Source organism: Terrapene carolina, unplaced genomic scaffold (genome assembly GCF_002925995.2).
Source record: "Terrapene carolina triunguis isolate 2854851 unplaced genomic scaffold, T_m_triunguis-2.0 Scaffold42, whole genome shotgun sequence".
Lineage (NCBI taxonomy): Eukaryota > Metazoa > Chordata > Testudines > Emydidae > Terrapene > Terrapene triunguis.
Genome location: NW_020664393.1, coordinates 21,809,774 through 21,828,153, shown reverse-complemented (window position 1 = coordinate 21,828,153; position 18,380 = coordinate 21,809,774). Strand labels below are relative to the sequence as shown.

The 18,380-nt window shown below is 41.3% G+C and overlaps 1 protein-coding gene across 5 annotated transcripts in view; it reads right to left on the bottom strand.

Moving 5' to 3' along the window:
* Positions 1–16,934: 16,934 nt before the first annotated feature.
* The window catches only part of SYNCRIP (synaptotagmin binding cytoplasmic RNA interacting protein), a 48,699-nt gene continuing 47,253 nt past the window's right edge, over positions 16,935–18,380 (bottom strand). For all 5 annotated transcript variants that reach the window (XM_024193208.2, XM_024193209.2, XM_024193210.2 and 2 more), the window contains exon 12: positions 16,935–18,380. This exon is cut by the window's right edge. The gene's annotated coding sequence lies outside the window, so the exon portion shown is untranslated.

Sequence of the window (18,380 nt, the reverse complement as noted above, 5' to 3'; positions counted from 1 at the left end):
ATGGTGAATACTATTGTCCGGATAGATTGAAATATCTCCTCAGAAACATATGCATTTGCTAGTTTGGAATCATTAGAGCTCTTATGAATTCTCATTTGTGATGGATAATTTGCTATAGTTTCTCTTTGAATAGAAGGTCAGAATCAAGGGCCATGGAGAACTCCTGATGGGGGAATGCCTTTGATTAGCCAATCATCTAGGTATGGATAGACATGAACACCCTATCTCCAGATGTGTTGCTAGCACTGGTAGGCACTTTGTGAAAACTCTTGGTGTTGTGGAGAGACCAAATGGCAGGATTTTGTATTAATAGTGGTTGTGCCTTGCTGTGAATTGCAAGTATTTCCTATGGGCTGGAAGGATTTTGATATGGAAGTATGTGTCTTGGAGGTCAGGAGCCACAAGTTTCAGCTTATAATGAAGGGAGGAAGGCTAAAGTCACCATCCGGAATCTGAAATAGCATATATGTTTGTATATAGGACAGGACAAAGACTCGCTTCAGTGTAATGAGGAAATACTGGGAATTAAAACCTCTTCTTCTGAATTCTAAAAGGTCCCCTTTTATGGCCCCAGCCAGAGTAAGTACTTTTTCAGTAATTGGGATTTCATGAGAAGGGTCACTAAGGAAGAGGAGGGACAGAGACTGGAATTGAAGAGCATACTCTTGGGAGGTGACTTCTTGTACCCATTTGTCATTAGTAATTCCAGTCTAAGATGGAGAAAATAAAGAAAGGCAGCATCTGAAGGGTTTGTGGGGGGAGAGAGAGTCTGGTTATGTACTGGCTGAGTTGTGACTTTTCCTCTATGTCAAGCCTGGTGCCTGGATGATGAAGCAGGATGGCTAGTGCTGGAGATGATAGTACTCTCCTTTGGGATAACATAGGCTTCTTCCTGGGGGTAATCAGCAGGCTGTTGTTAAGAATAGTGGGTGTTCTGACTGGTCTGTCTTGGCTATTTGAAGGGTTTTTTCCTGGAGGCCCAGACTATAAATATCAAGGGATTGTCAAGCAGCTCTGGAATCCTTCAGGGAATGCAAATCATCTTCAGAACAAGTGTTAAATAAGTCTGTGCCTTCAAAGAGCAAGTCTTCAATATTATTCTGTATCCCCTATGGGATACCTGACATTTATAGCCACAACACGCTCTTCATTGTGACTACCGTGGCCATGGATGTAATTGCCATAACCAAAGCATCCATGGCTGCTTGCATGTTTTTGCCACTAACTGACCTTCAGATATTATTGCCTTAAGTTCCTCACTAGCATCTTGAAGTTAGATATAAAGGGTTGCTTTGTCCCAGTTTTTCATACTTAGCAAATAGTGCTTGCTAATTTGCTAGTCACAACTAGAGTGAGTCAGTGGAATAAGCCTTTTCCCACAAAGATGTTGAGCTTTTTATGGGCTGTCTTTGGGAGTAGACTTCACTGGGCAAGGTGGTCTGGATTTCTCGTGGATTGCTGAGACCACCAGGGATCTATGACCCATGTTGGGAGTAAAATTGTTCAAAACTTCTGCAAAGCTTGAAATTTTTGCTTGCTTTGAAAGTGTGGGCTAAGGCAGCTGAGGTATGCCAGAGATTTATGGGGGTCTCAATATGCCTTTAATAGGTATTGCTAACCAAGTAAGCAGTTCCTGAAAAGGTCTAAAATGATGTGTCAGCTGGTATTGGAGTGGAGACTACTTCGTCAGGCAGTGATGATGAGGGATCTTTGAGAAGAGATTGGCCTATATTGGTCTAGAGCTTTGGAACCTGCCTTTTCCTCATGTGGCCCTCTAACCATCTTAAGGCCAGGGGACTTGGGTGGTCTCAGGAAGGAGTATTGAAATTGCAGAATTGTGCAACCTTTGCTTGCACAGTGAGTGAGAGGGAGACCTATTTCTAGACAGTTTTGAGGGTGGATGTCAGTAAGGCCAGAATTACCATGGTACAAGATTGTAAAGGTAGGGTTGGTTGAACTGTTTAGACCAGTGCCAGAGGTATGGAGGACTAAGCTGATGCTTAGAAATGAGTGGCCCTCATCTCAGGGGAACCGTTCCCTGATCTGTTTTTATGGTGGGATAGTGGGGAAGGATCTTGACTGGAAGGAGGAGAGAAGTAGATGTGTTCCTAAAGGTGATGGTGTCAGTACTAGTTTACTCTTGGCACCCACTCCTAGTATTCTTCGTACGGAGATTGGTACGAGAGTAGTAGTGACTCCTGACAGAGTTTGATGGAGGTTAGGGCTTCTGTTGTAAATGCCAGCTCAGGTGTCAATATTACCAGCTTTGGTACTGAGAAAGTGGTAGCAGGATTTTGTTACTAACAGATACTAGGTTGGAATTCAATCCCTCATCAGCTGACCCATATAATGAAAGGGATTTATACTCCGTTCGCAACCCAGGGAGATACTGAAAGCAAATGGCTCTTAGACCTTTCTGCTTTTCCCATTTTTAGGGAAGGTAACTCAGTTCTGGGAATCATATTGGTCCATTGTTCTACTCTACCTTGTCTTGGTGTGGAGGTGGCAGCGCTGGTGTTCATCACCAGCGCAGCTATCGGTGCTAAGTTGATTTTGGCAGTCATGGATGGGCTGTCAGTGCTGTGTCAGATGTCTTGCTGGGAGCAGTCTTAGGAGTCACATCCTAGCTCAAGTGTTGGGAGTTGCAGGTAAAAAGTGTTATCTTGGAACACGATGCCCATTCTTCTGGGCCTGAAGTAACCCTACCAGAAGAAACAGCTGTAGCTGAGTGTCTCTGGATTTTCCCATTCTCGATGAGGATTTATAGAGCAATACTCAGGCACAGGTCTTTCACCTAGATAGACCTAGCTGTTGTCTGTTCTATTTGTGAGGGGAATGAGCCAGTGTTAAGTCTATATTTAAGTGTCCCGTGGGCTGGGACCTCCTATACTTTTTGGAAACTAATTCCACAGCGTAACACCTCTTCCTGTTAAACTTTCAGCCTGAATTTTCTTCTGTTTCGTCCCATGGCTCAATCGTAAGCCCATTTTACCATCCTAAGTACTTTCTCTCTGTTCTTGGTGTTAAACCTTTAGGTAGTCATAAACCATAATATTGTCTTTCCCCACTGTCATTTCTTCACCACAATCAATATATTTGCCTTCTTAGGTCCCAATCCTGCAAGCTGTTTTATGCAGGCAGTTCCTTTAGTCTACACAAAGCAGAATTGAAGCCAATGGGGGCATTAACTTTTCTTTCTAAAACATTCCCTGCAAACCCCTGAACATTTTTCTTGCTCCTCTTTAAAGAAGCTAGAATAATTTTCAGACAGTATGCCACAATGTTAACTATGTTTAGCACAAGACTATTATATAGATAATTAAGGTTTTTGATATAGGCAGAAGCTTGTGATAAAAGCCTGCCAAAATTAAAAAATTACTAAAAAAAACAAAACCCTGAAGATGTTCTTTCTAGCTAGACTATTTTAAATGTTTTTGTTGCCTTGCTTTATTTTATTTAATGTGCCTGACAGAATGCTTGAGGCATAAGTACAATTTACAATAATATTGATGTTCAATTTAAAAATAGAACCGAAGGCAAAACATTTGACTGATTTTAAAATCAATTTATTTCAATGTACACTATAAAGTAATGGCAGTTTCTTTCACAATCTCCCTTTTGAGTGTTAAGTGCTGTGATGTACTGAAAACGCAGCACATTAGAAATTTGACAAATTGAAGACCGTTTTAGGCAGTGGTCTCTGTGGAAAAATGTTACTTTGACAGTATTGGTACTGTTTTTGCATAATTTTTATGAGTAACAATGGGCTAGAATGTGTAACTATATTTGATTCAGTATTATAGGTGCTCCACTCTGGGAGGGCTAAATCTGCCTCAGTGAAGTCAGAGTTGACATTCAGTACTTCTCAGATCCCAACTCTACAATTGCTGTGAAATTAACCCTCTTTCTTGTAAAAAGGGTAAGAACAAAGGGTCATCTTCACTTTCCTTTTAGAATGGTTAGTGGCCTGTTTCAGATGTGGACAAGATGGAGATTGAGCAGTAAGCCCTTACCATAAGAGTTTTTTTTTTTTTTTTTTAAATGGTCTGAGTCACTAATATGGGTCAATAGCTATCTACTCAGCCCACAACTGTTAGAGTTAATTTGGTTCTAGAGCTTTAGCTGCCATAGACAGCATGGCCACAGTTGAGAGTTAGGGAATGTAAATTCACAGGCAAGAGCAAGGAGAGCTCACATGTGAAAGAATCTCAACCCCATGTACTGTTGATGCACTGCAGCTTTGAGGTTGATTTTTGCTGGCGTGGGGAGGGAGAAGGACAAAGAGGGAGAAAGTTAAGGTGTCTGAACTGCTGCATATAAGATATTTAGTCAACAGTACAAGATATAGCTGCACTGCTCAGTCCTGCATTAAGTTGGTTCTTATTTTTATAATGACCCACTACAAAAGTTCAAATCTTACCTCTTTTCATTTTCAAACTATGAAGTTTTGAGGGAAATCAGCTGTCTTGGAATAGGCAGCAACAACTTCCCGGACAGGGCCAGAACTGATTGTATAGCAAACCTAGCTGTCTTGCAAGGTAGAATCCAGTTTATACATTCCCGGACAGAGCCAGAACTGCAGCTGAAGGTGAACACTGATTCCAGCATTTGAGGATATTGTCACATTGCCCTCTTCCTCCCCTCACCCACCAATGACAGCCAGCCTTGATTCCTCTTCTGGCTTCTGGGGTGATCTTAATGATAATTTTCATTTCAGATATCCATTAGTTCCCATCCTTAAGGGGCAGATACTCATCTGAGGTGGCTTCAGAGCTAAAAATGGTGGTAATCAGGGAAGGCTGGGCATTATCCAGATCCAAACACATTGACCACCTTCAGAAGACAACTGAAGAGTGGTGTTCCTGCATTGTCTCCTCCCCTGCTCCCCCAGTGGGATAACAGTCCTAAGCCTCCACAGGGAAAGGGACAGAATAGAAATCCTGGATTATTTTAGGGAGCTTCTCCAAAGATGCTGGGTCCTTTAGGAGGGAGGCTCTATAAGCCTTATTTATCCAGTAGCTAGCCCCTCCGTGGAGTTTTCCTGGCAGTTGGGGGCATGGGGAGAGAACAGAAAAAGGACCAAGGTGCTCTGTTTCCTCCACCTTTTCTTCTAGCTGACCATTGACCTCGAGGCTGAAGTAATATTGTGATTTGTGAGTGACCCAGACCTCCCCAGACCTCACTCTTAAACAACTGCATTGACTATAGTATGCCACCACTGCTTGTGTGCAAGTGCTGCAATGGTGAGCTGCATACACATGGTACATACTCCTTTCTTCCCATGGTGTTTGTATTGCTAGAAGTTGGCCAGACATACCTACTTATAGGTTAGAAGGCAGATGCCAGGTAAGTGGAAGGGGAGGAATGGTGGCAAGTTTCCTCTTTGGGGTGGATATCTTCTGCCTGAGTAACAGCCAAAGATATGTAGGGTTGTATTCTGCTTGCAGGTAAGTGATGTCCTGTCTTCTGAAGTCAATGGCAAAACAATCCTATATACATGAATGGGATATAGCCATCTAAAGTAATCAGCTTTGCTTAAAACCCATTTCATGTAGTGGATACATTTGAGGAAGTGTGGCTTATAGATCAAAGGGGCACTAACTGGCTAGTTGAGCATGAGGAAATAGAATTCTACAGAAAAAGAGTGGGGTACCTTCCCCAGGAGAAAATACTGGGTATGCTAAAGGGCTCTTTAATTTAGCAGCTAAAGGCATAACAAGAATCAATGGATGGAAGCTAAAGCTACAACTACTCAAACTGGAAATAAGGAGCTCATTTTTAAGTGAAGGTGATTGATTAACCATTGGAACAAACTACACAAGGAAGTGGTGGATTCTCCAAATAAATACTAGATGCCTTTCTGGAAAGTCTAGTTAAGCCCAATACAAGGCCTATTATGGGCTCAGTAAGAGATAAATGGAGTTAATGAGCTGTGAGCTATAAGGTCAAACTAGATCTAATAGTCCCTTCTCTTTAAATTCTACATAACTGTTAACATTTCAAATCAGGATTTATTTCAAGTCACATGTAACACAAAACAATGACAGTCTTCAAGCTTTACATAAGTACTATTACCTTCACTCTGACAATCAGACCAAACCAATTTTCCAAACTAAAATCATTGGGTGTGGTCAAAACATGGATTTATAGTGGAAGCTGGTTTCAGCCTTTATTAGCCTCTAGAAAAGGTCTACATTAAATAAGTTAAAAGCATTTAAATAATGTAAAATAGATTAGTTATACTGGATTAACCCTCAACATTGGTTTAGCTTGCAACAGTAATGATCAATTTAAGCTAAGCTAGGCAAGAGTTAAGATGTGTGTCTTCATTAGAGATTTGAACTTAAAAGATTTAAAATTTAGTTAAACCTGTGCAACTTTAATATGGACAACACCTAGTGGATCTCTATACTGTATTTAATACTGAATAGCTAGAGGGACATTTCAAAAAGGTGCCTCTGTGGGCAATCTGCAAAGCCACTGATACTTCATTATTACCCATAGGAGATGACTGCCCCACTGGGTGAAGAAATTATTTTCTTCCACAACACCTTCAAGCATGTTAGTAACTTACATATTGTTTCAAAATATAAATGAGCTTGCATTTGGGAGTGATGCTCCCTACCAGATCTACTTTAAATACCTCTCCAGGCAGGAAGTACATAATGTAGAAAGGCAATTTAAATTAACAGTACACTTTTTGGTCTATTTCTAGACACACCACAGGTACAGGCTTTGGAACTCCCCCTTTGTGTTGTAGCCTAAATCTACTGCCATCAAGGCAAACTGCAAGGCCCATTTCTTGAGGCTTTTGAAGAGCAAAAGACACCATGAGGGTGAATTTGTAAATAAGGCAGGTTATGTTGCTGGTTTGATTTTTTTTAGTTATTTTCACATTTTGAAAGGAGTCTACTGGTGGTTTGACTATTTTGAGAATTTATCCCAGGGGTCTTTAGATTATGCAGTATGGTCCACATTCTGATCAGTAAGCCATAACACGTGTAGTGCTAGAGTTTTACCAGAAACAAAAAATGTTCACTGGGTTTAACAGGTAGAAACACTGATCTAAAAGTATGTGTACTTCAAATAGTTTTTGTTCAACAAATGCAGAGCTGCAGTGAAAAGTGACTTAAAATGTTGTGCTTAAAGTTAGATTACTAGGGGCAGGTCTACACTACAGCCCAGATTGACGCTCTGAGATCGATCCACTGGTGGTTAATTTGGCCGGTCTAGTGAAGACCCTCCTAATCAAACAGCAGATCGCTCTCCAGTCAACCCCTGTACTCTATCCCCGACGAGAAGAGTAAGGTAAGTTGACGGGAGAGTTTCTCCCATCGACCCCCCGTGATATAGATCCCACAGTTGCAGTAATTTGACCTTAGGTACATTGACTCCAGCTACATTATTCACGTAGCTGGAGTTGTATAGTGTAGGTCGACTTACCACCATAGTGTAGACATAGCCTATGGCATGAAAAATTTCCAACTATAAAACAATGTCACATACACATGTCCATTCCAGTGTAGGTGTATGTGTGCTCTGAGCACAGTTGCTGGAATTTTTTTCCCTAGTGATTATCAGTGATCTCTGGTGTTGCACACTCAAAGCGCTGATATGAAGAGCCCCACCAACCCTTCAGTTCCTTCTTACTACCTGTGATGATTGCTGGAACCCTTTTTTGCTCAGACAGTCCTTAGCGTAAATAGTTATTGTAGTTGGTAGTTTAATAATTTTTAGAATTAGATAGTTTGACACCTCCACGCTTAGCTAGCAGGGTTGTCTGCTTCCCCAGTGCTGGGACATGCCTCGGTCATCGGGTTTTAATTCCTGCATGCCTCCTGTGGTAAGTCTGAGTGAGCATGCATTCAAGTTGTCTCAAGTGCTTGGGGGAAGCTCTTAGGAAAGACTGCTGCCAAGTCTATAGGGACTTCAGATCCCAGAACCAAAAAGGACCAAGCAGCAAGACTGCAAGTTATCCTCATGGAAGCAGCCTTAAAACCTGCCTCCAAGCTGTGCTGAGACTCGACACTGAGCACCTCAGCCTTGGTGCAGAGCACTCCTCCCATGACTTGGGATTCTTGGCACTGATAGGCATGTGGGAAGACAAAGCAGCAGCACCATAAATATCAAGAGAAGATTTGCTCCCTGGTGCCAAAGGCAAAAGGAGACTGGGATAGAATGAGACCCATGTCGGGCCTCTTTTCTCTCCTGGCACTACCACATCAGGTGCCTGCAATCCTGGTGCTGTTGCAAACACCATGGACTTCAGCACAGGGGCCGCCTCATCAGGGCAGACAGCGTACCAACCAGTTTGTGGTACCGTCAACTCCTGAGGCACCTTCTCACCCTATTGGTACCAGCATCCCCAGAAGGTCAATACTTAACTCTCTCCTGCGTGGTGGCACCAGTAGTGCCATCTCCAAGACTTCACTCGGTGCCACGGCCACCATCTTGGGGGGAAAAGCCCCGTTGACAGCCTCAGGATCTCCACCCCAGGGCCCATCTCTGGCAACAAGGAGTACGACACCGCCCTGGTCTCTGCCTCGCAGCTCAGCTTCCTCGTCAGATTTGGAGGTGGGATCTTACTCTCATCACCACAGTGGAGCTCACTGCTCCCTGGGCTATTCCTGTTCCACCATGGCTCAGAGGACAGCAATTCCATGGGGACCAGCAGCTATGGAGTGGCCATTTTGGAACTCTTGGGGGGTTCCCCAACATAGGGCACCTCAACACAATCACACTCTTGTCTGAGGCTAGGGCACCCTTGTACTGTGCCAAGACACCACTGATCTGGGCTTCAGTACCGAGCCTTAGGAAGAAACCCCACAGGCCCCTGCAGACAGCAAGGAACCAATGGAGGATCCTCAGCCCATTGTAGACTCCTCCTCCTCGCAAGGCAAGGCCGTAGTGGCACCAGGGGTCTCCCTGCCACAGACAATAATTTTCATACAGTTACATCCCTGATAAGGTCTCTCCAGGCTCATCCAATCATGACAGTGTGAAAGTGTCTGAGCCTCTTGGGCCACATGGCATCATGCACATATCTAGTGCAACATGTGAGGCTACATCTCAGACCTCCCCAAGCCTAGCTAGCCACAGTATACTCCCCCTATCATCTGGACTCAGTGCTCATGGTGCCTGCCAGAGCTCACTGACATGGTGGCTGAACCACCACATGGTATGTTCAGGGGTACCCTTCTCAAGGCATCACTCATTGTTCTCTGTAGCATCTAACGCATCAGCCCTCGACTGGGGAGCCCATCTAGGGTCCCTCAGGGCCCCTGGTCCCAAGAGCTCTCTCTCCACATCAGCGTCAGGGAGCTCAGGGCAGTTTGTCTAGCCTGCCAGACATTTTTCCCCTCACATTACGAGCAAGACTGTTCTGGTTCTCATGGACAATACAACAGCCAAGGTCTACATAGGCAGGACAGCATGTGTTCTTCCCCTATGTCAAGAAGCAGTCCACCTGTGGGAGCTCTGCATTGCTCATTCCATCAGCTTGAAAGCATCCTACCTACTGGGAACACAGAACCAGCTGGCAGATCACCTCAGCATGTTTTTCTCCTCTCACAAGTGGTCTCTCTGACTGGACATTATGAGGGACAACTTCCAACGGTGGGGGGCTCCCCTTATAGACTTATTTGCCACCTGCAACAACAGGAAATGCCATCAGTTCTGCTCGCTGCAAGTTCAGAGCCCAAGGTCCCTCACCATGGACAAGACACCTGTATTATGCATTTCCTCCTACCCTACTAATTCACATGGTTCTGATGAAGATCAAGTGAGGTCATTCTCATAGGCCCAGCATGACTCAGGCATCATTGGCTCACCCCCCTCTGAGGTCTCTCAGTGAAGGCACTGCTATGGCTTCTGCTGCAGCTGGACCTGGTCGGCTGTTCCACCCGAACCTCAGCTCTCTTCATCTGATGGCCTGGAAGGTCCATAGCTTAATCCGGAGGACCAAGCTTGCTGGGGGCAGGCCCGTGAGATCCTACTGGGCAGAACGCCCTCCACCAGGGCCACGGTCTTGCAAAATGAAAGCGCTTCTCCACCTGGTGCTCCCAACAGCAAATTTCACCCTTGCAGTCCTCCCTGCAGCTCATTTTAGAGTACCTCCTACTGCTGAAACAACAAGATCTAGCTGTCTCTTCAGTCAGGGTTCACCTAGCAGCCATCTGTTTTCCATCCCAAGGTTGACAACCAACCAGTTTTTTCACGAGATGGTGATCCGTTTTCTTAAAGGCCTGAAGACGGTGTACCCCAGGTTACAGATCCAGTCCCTCCCTGGGACCTGAACCTCATCCTGTCAAAACTTATGGGGTCCATTTGAGCCCCTAGCAAAGTGTTTGCTGTTACCCCTTTTCTGGAAAGTGGCCATCACTTCAGCCAGAAGATTCTCAGAGATCCAGGCCCTCACATCGGAGCCCCCATATACGGTCTTCTTCAAGGACAAAGCTCAGTTATGATGGTGGTCTCACAATTCTAGTGCAATCAAGCAATCTTCCTACTGCTGTTCTACCCTAAATCACATGTGAACAGAGAGGAACAGAGCCTTCGCTCTTCAGCTGTTAGGAGGGCCCTGGCTTTCTGCATACATAGGACAAATCTACTCAACTGTTCACAAAAGCAGAAAGAATAAGGGTCTCCTCATCTCCGCACAGAGAATCTCATCTTGATTAGTTCTTGCATCCGGGTGTTTTATGAACTCATGGGCATCTCCCCCCCCCCGCTAATCTGATGTCTCACTCCACAAGGTCTCAAGCCTCCTCTACTGCTTTCCTAGCACAAGTCCTGATTCAGGACAGCTGCAGGGTAGCAACCTGGTTGTTAGTCCATGTTTGCAACGCACTATGCCATTACCCAGCAGGCTAGAGACAATGTTGGCTTTGGCCATGCAGTATTGCAGTCAGCCTGCCCTTGAACTCTGAATCCACCTCCTGTACAACTGCTTGTGAGTTACCTACATTTGAATGGACATGTACAAGCAATCAAAGAAGGGCCCTTTATACCAGCGCTATGAGCACGGGACACCAGAGATGCTGGAGACAACCCAATGGATACCACTGGGGGGGAAATTCCGGCAAGTGTGCTCGGGATGTGCACACTCCTACATTGGAATGGACAGTGCAACACATTTCGAAGAACGGTTACAGAAAGGTTAGTAACTTATTTCTCTTGGTGTCTTAAAACTCCTGCAAAGTTCCCAGATTTGCCAAAAACCTATCCTATGCAAACACAATCCCCTTTTTCAGACTCAAATGGAGACAAAGGCAAGAAGTTTGGATCCCATCTGAATTACAGAAACCATTTGAGAAGAGTAGCCCCAAACTGTAGCACTTATGTCACACAAGTTAACCAGAAGGAAGGCCTAGTCATTAAGCAGCATCTGAAATGGCTTTTTGTATCAGCCACCTATGTCATGGAATACTCAAAATACTTTTAAACTATGGTTGTAATTTGTGGAAGTTTATGCCCTGCTAGCACCTACCATATTCTAGACTTGTCAGGACTGATTACTGAAAAAAACTGACAGAAGGCACACCTGTTTAATACACACAAACCAGTTTTTTGCTTCAGCATGCTTGGCTCTGGTCTTTCATCAACAATGCAACACTTTGAAGGTCACTTTCCCTTGCAAGTCATTCTGTATTAGTTTGCTCAGACACTCAGCGAGAATATGGATTGTCTCCACCCTTGCTTTGCCCACCTCAGTAACTTCTCTTAAACATAAAATAACCAAATACCACATCATGATTCAGAAGTGAAAAACAGATAAAACTACTAGCTACTACAAGATGGAAAGGTAATACCTTATGTGTTACCTTAGCAATTCTCTTAACTTCTTTGGCTTGGTTTACCCATCATTAAGACTACAAGCACGTTACGGAAATTGCAGAAGACAGGGATTTCATGACACTTTGACACTGGGGCTCTATAGCAGCCCAGCCACCACGGCAGTGGAGGGAGTCCTGCAACTCCTAGCCACCCTTGCGTAGTGGCACTCTCCCCCAGCCCTGCAGTGCAACGGGGAATCCCACGGAGCTCCCCAGCCCCAGTGGGCAGCAGGGGACCTTGCAGTCCCCAATTGCCGCAGGGAAACCCTAAGCCCTTCAAGGTGGGGGGGATTCCCCCCCCCCAGCTCCTAGCCCCATGGTCAGGGGTCTCTCCCAGCCACTGCATGCAGTGGAGCAGGGTGCTGGACCCTCCTCGCCCCATTTTGTCAGAGATGTTTTTAGTAAGAGTCAGAGACAGGTCACAGCTTCCATGAATTTTTTGTTCATTGCCTGTGACCCGTCCCTGACTTTTACTAAAAATATCCATGACAAAATCATAGCCTTAACCATAATATAATAAATTAAAAATACACACACACACACCCTACCTACCTCCCTCCCTCCCAGGGGTGTTTTGAGGCTTAATATATTTGAGACGCCTTTTGAGATTCTCATATGAGAAATACATTATACATTAGAGAAACCAAATAAAAACTACATTTTGGAAATTAGCTAATACTGCATCCACACTTGGGTCACAGGAAGTTTAAAGGTATTAGACACTTGTGATTTATCTTCAGTCATAGGGAAATAAAGAAAAGCATTGAGACCAGACAGAATACTAAATATTGAATTTTAGATAATTTTCAAGAATGATGGAATATTTATCTAGAGTTCCATAATGTTTTTACTCATCACATTGTCTAGAAAGGTCAAATTACAGTACATGTGCGCGTATAGATATATAGTGAATAGGATGGGTAGTGGAAATAATGTACTAAGAAAATTTTTAGCGGAGGTGGGAGAGATTGTTCAAGTCCCATTTTGTTCTGTCTATGCATAAGTGACCAAAGAAAGCAACATCCCATTTAAAAAAACCAAACTACAATGCAGCCCTGAGTGCTATTAAATAGAGATGGTTACAAAAAAATTCAGGACTTTTGATCAAGATTGAAGTACTTATTTTCATTTGTTCTAACAATTTGACACACAAATTTAGAAAGGAATATGATCTTAAAAAGAGGTCATGCACCAAACAAATTTGAGGGAAAGGATCTGGTGAGTGTGATGCATAAAACAAAAACCCCAATAAAACACACAGTATAACACACAACAGCAGTTCTTGTATTATAAAAAACTGCTGATGTCATATTTGGAACAACGTCCCCAATGCTACTTCTCTTACATTAGAGGTCAGGAGATAATCTGTGTGGTCCTTCGTGTCCACTCAGTCACCCACAGAAAAGAGTTTAAACAAATTAAGTAACTGCCTCACCAACACTTCGGTGAATGCAGTCTTTCAGCCTAGAAGGAAACCAGACTTCTTGTGCTGGTGATTTTGGCTCGTAGATTACCAGTTACATCACCTTGTAAAGAGTGACATGGAGCCGATAATGTTGGACTCCTTTAACATTCAGAAGCCAAGAAAGCTCATGCAGCCAGAGCCATATAGTGTTTTCTGTTTCTTATAGTTTGTCACTACATTTAATTAATCTAATCCAGACGCATTGCACTACAGTCAATAAGTTGTATATTTACTTACCTACCAATAGGACTAATACTCCTAGACTTGTGATAATGTAGAACAGCAGACAACTGTTACAATTGCTGCTACTCTCCAATGAATAGCACACGTTCAGAAAACTTTGAGGCCCTGGGAAGTCTCATGAAGTATTATGACACTAAATTTGACCAAGTGTTCCCAGGTGAGCTCAGCTATGCAGTAGGCACTTGAGTGACCACCTTAAGTTGGGGAAAAAAGCCTATCCTTTATCCCATCAACCAGCTAAAAACTTATCTAGGACTTTGCCATAACAAATGTCCTGTCCCTTTCTCCAAATTTAAATAAGCTAATAAAATAACAGAATTTACAGTAATATTGACACGCAACAAAGTTCAATGACTAAGATGTACTGTAAAATCAGGACTGAAAGCTAAAAAAAAAAAAAAAAGTAAGCTTCCTTTGCCCTGTGTCTGAACACAGATCTGGCAAATTTACACTAGAAGTTTTAATCAGATTGGTCAAAAAAAAGCATTATACAAAATTAGTTCTGCATGGTAGGACAGAGGTTTTCAGTGGCCTAATTTTGGTATCTCATCACAAAGTTGTGGGGAACCAAGATAGCTGTATGCCTTCTCCCTGCTTTGTTTTCTCCCTGCCTCTCACACATAAAAAAAGATCTTTAGCAAGATTCTCTTATGCTTTACCAGAGTGCCATGCAGAAAAAATGACTAGAAAATAACTTGTCATTTTTATTTGGCAGGCAGTGAGTAAAGCACTTCAATGCAGAAGCTTGGCACTAGAAATCCTGGCTCAGCTGCTGGAGCTGGTCCTCTCTCAGACTTGAAATCAGTTAAAGCAGCTGCTCATAGCCAGCAAAGATGGCTGGTTAGCAGTTTGAGCCCCAATTCAAAAAAAATGTAGCCAGACCCCTATGCTCATACTGAGCTGGTTACAGAATTAAGAACCAAGTCATCTATGCTTCACATTTATGCAAACAAAACAAAATCTGACAGTTTTCAGATTATAGAGCATTTTGAGAAATGGTAATTCATTTTTCTTATTTTGTATATATATTTCTAATACCTGCTTCTGATGGGGTTTAAAGCAAGCATCATCCTCTTCATTAAGTCCTCACAAATGTGTTTATGAATGTAATTAATTTTGGTATGAAAGGAGCACTATCAGCTTGAGACTTGGTGAATTCAGAAAACGTTCATACCTATTTTTATGTAGGCACCAACCTGGGTCTCCATTTCTACGTATGGTACACTTAATTTTTTTTTCTTCTGTTGCTTTGTAAAAAGCATACACAAATATAACTGACTGGCTAAACAAGGAAAGAGTGAAACAGACTATAAGTACTGACAAATGCACAAAGTGACAAACTGGAAAAGAAAAAATAGGTTTTAGTAATAGTAATTGAGAGAATAGCAGGTAATATTTTCAGACAGAAGTTTAATATAAAATTGGTAGTGTTGCTTTAAGAGAAGACTTCTGTAATTTGAAGTTCTAATGTCATCCTGTTATCACAGTCTAGCAACAATAGCAATTTTGCTTCTTTTAGATTTGTAGTGTTTACAGGGACATTCAGGTAAAAGTAAAACAAGGAACTGTAACTTTTAATTACCTATATTAAAATTATTAAAATAGTTTCTCCTTTCACTGTTATTTACTTTTTGCATTTCTCAGCTTAGACAATGGAAGTATTTTAGTCCATTTCACTTTCAGGAGCTCAGGAATGTGCAGGATGCACACAGGACAGGACATTTATTTTTAAAACAGTCTTCATTCTAAACAAGTTCCTGGTAAGGTACTGATCTGAAGACTTGTAAAAAGCTTTTTTACATAACCTAAGTTTTGAGTGAAGTTGGACTTAACCATGCTTCTTTTAAAAACCACAATAGTAACAGGCCTGTACAACCCCCTTTTAACAAAAACAAACTTGAATTTTAAAACAAAGAAGTATACTTTAAAATGCCCTGTTATTGGAGTGTTTACAAACCAGAAGTGTTAAGCAGCACAGGTTTCTAATTTCTTCTTAAATTCAACTACCCTGTGAATTTTGGAACAGATCTGCACAAGCTGGTGTGGAACTATAAGAGCTCATACTCTCAATTCTTTCGAACTATCTCAGCAGAGAAAGACCCCATGAACACAACTGCAGGTAGTACAATACTTTAGATAGTAAACAGTTGCCTTTAACATGCTGATAGGAACTGTGTGTATTATGTTCATTTATATCATATTCCATAAAAACTGCATTATTGCTGTAGAACATTTCAAGTTTACCAACACCCAGTACAACCAAACCAACCTTTTATATATGCACTTGCCCATCTTCAATATCATTAATACGTAATATTGAAGTTTGTTTTGTTTCCTTTAACAACCAAATTTAAAGCCTTGAAAACATGTTAACATCTTTGTTTTGAAAACTTATTTTGCACAATATCATTAAGTCATCACATGCATTTTACTTTAGCTTTCAGATCATATTGCTAAAAAACTGCACCAATATCAGAACAGTGCAAATCATATTTAATTTTAAAAGTTATAATGGCTTGAGTTCATAATTATTAAAAAGAACACTGTCAAGATTCTGGTAGTTTTGCTTACTCACCATTGCTTACATTCCATTCAAACAAAAACACTTCCTTGTCAATTTTAACATTTTCCAATATTTTCCCTCTGTACTTTAATTAGAGCTGAAATGGATGGATATTTGTCCACAATTTCAACTTACATAGTGCCTTAGTGTCATATCTTCTTTGCCCACCAGCACCAATTGTTAACACAATTCTGAAAATAGAAGGTTTTCAGTTTTTCCAACAGAGAGGGGAAAAAAAAGAGTAGCACTTGAGACCACAAAAGCATTTTTCAATGTTTCAGCAATGGAGAGATTTAAGTGATTTAGAAATTGGAGGATTTCACCTCTTCCCCAGCCCCCAATTCATTAAACCCAATTTGTGATTTACTATAATAGTGATACAAACACCCTGACAGTGTTCCTTATAAAACCATATATGACAGTAAAAGTGCCAGTAGGCATGGCAACCTCTTTTGAAGGGAGCATTAACTCCTTGACACTGGAAATTGCCAGCACCAAGGATTACATTGCAATTCAAAATTATACTTAAGGGTACATGTATTTAGCAAACCCACTTTCCATAAGCCTAATATTTTATCAAGATGTGAAGTTTTAGAAGCCGATTCATCATCATACTTTTATGCTCAAATTTGAGAAAAAAAATACTTTCTTTAGCATGGGCAGTTTACGAAACTGTGGCAGCAAATGCCTCATTAAGCATTGACTACTCAATTTACCATCATCCACTTATGTTTAAGGTTCATAACTGGCAAGGCACATTTACATATTCCAATGAATACTTGACAATTTTAAATTACACTTCATGTCCCAGCTATCCCAGTAATTGACATACAACATACTAAAATGGTTTATTAAGGTAACAAAAAATTCAATTAATGTGAAACATACAGGCTATTGGCAACCACTATTCTAAAAATTATGTAAATACAAGTAAACATACTGAAATGTGTGCGATTCTAAGTTTTTAAACCAGAAGATCTCTGTACTAACACACATTTATATTAATGACACATAAAAAAAATAAAAACTTTATTACAAAAATAAGTTACACTCGCCTCCAGCTTACAGTATAAAACAATTTTATTTGCAGGAATGCAAAATGATTGTTTGCCATGAGCATTTTCAACATATGACATATCTAATTTTTTAATAAAATTTGCATTTACTGGGGGAAACTGGTGTGTATAAAACCTTAATTAGGTATAAGCTTCAATTTTCATTGTGGTGCCTATGGGTATGTAATATAACTGCAGTATCCCTTTGGGAAAGGGGATAAGGGAAGCTCATTATGTCAAGTCCAAGTTAAATCATAATTTCACTTGTCTTTACCTACACAAGTTTGGACTTAACAAGGGGGTTTTTTTTTGTTTATTTTTTGGAAAGGTGATTCAATAGAGGATGCTTCACCACTGAACACTCACTGTCATCAAGGTGCTTTAGAAAATTAAAAACATAGCACAAATGATTGTACTCTACTCTACAGGTTATCATGATCTGCATAAGAGAAATGGAAAGCTGATCCACATGTTTTTACAGCGATCAGCAATAAGAAATGCACTAATGAAAACATACCTTTTACCTAAAAAGCTAAACTACAGCCATATACTATTTTCTATGATTTATGAAAAACTTCAAAATATCCAAATGTCAGGCTTCACTGTACAGTTGTCAGTTTTAGTCTGACCTTTTATAAAGGGACACTGCAGTATTTAGTACAAGTTGCTGATGCACTTTTTTGAACATCTGATGTCTTACAAAAGTAACATCTTGCTAAACTATTATACATCCAAATAACTACAATATCTGAAGAAGCAAGGCTGCTTTTTCAGCCACAAAATACGACAAAAGCAAGGCCTGTTACGATGGTCATGAGGAAATCTTACAAAGCCTCTGAAACTAAAGGCAACTAAGAATGTTACATTTGGTATATTATCTTACCCTCATATCATATTAAACAAGCCTTGCTTTTATCTACAAAGATTTTCTATGTACAGTACAGACAGGGTATAGTTCAATCCTCTGCTACTGAGGTAGTTAACCAACCCTTTAAAAAAGGTTCTGAAAAGAACCACTATCTGGAATGCCTGACTAACCAGCTCTGATGATTACACCTGAAACTGCTGTATCTGAACACAATCCAAAAGTGATTACTATATAGACAATCATGATTAACCTTCATGAGCAGAAATAAAATTTAAGGATACCAATGATGGCATTCATCTATACCACTGCAATAAAAATTTCAATGCAAGAATTCAAGAGAATACCACTTTTG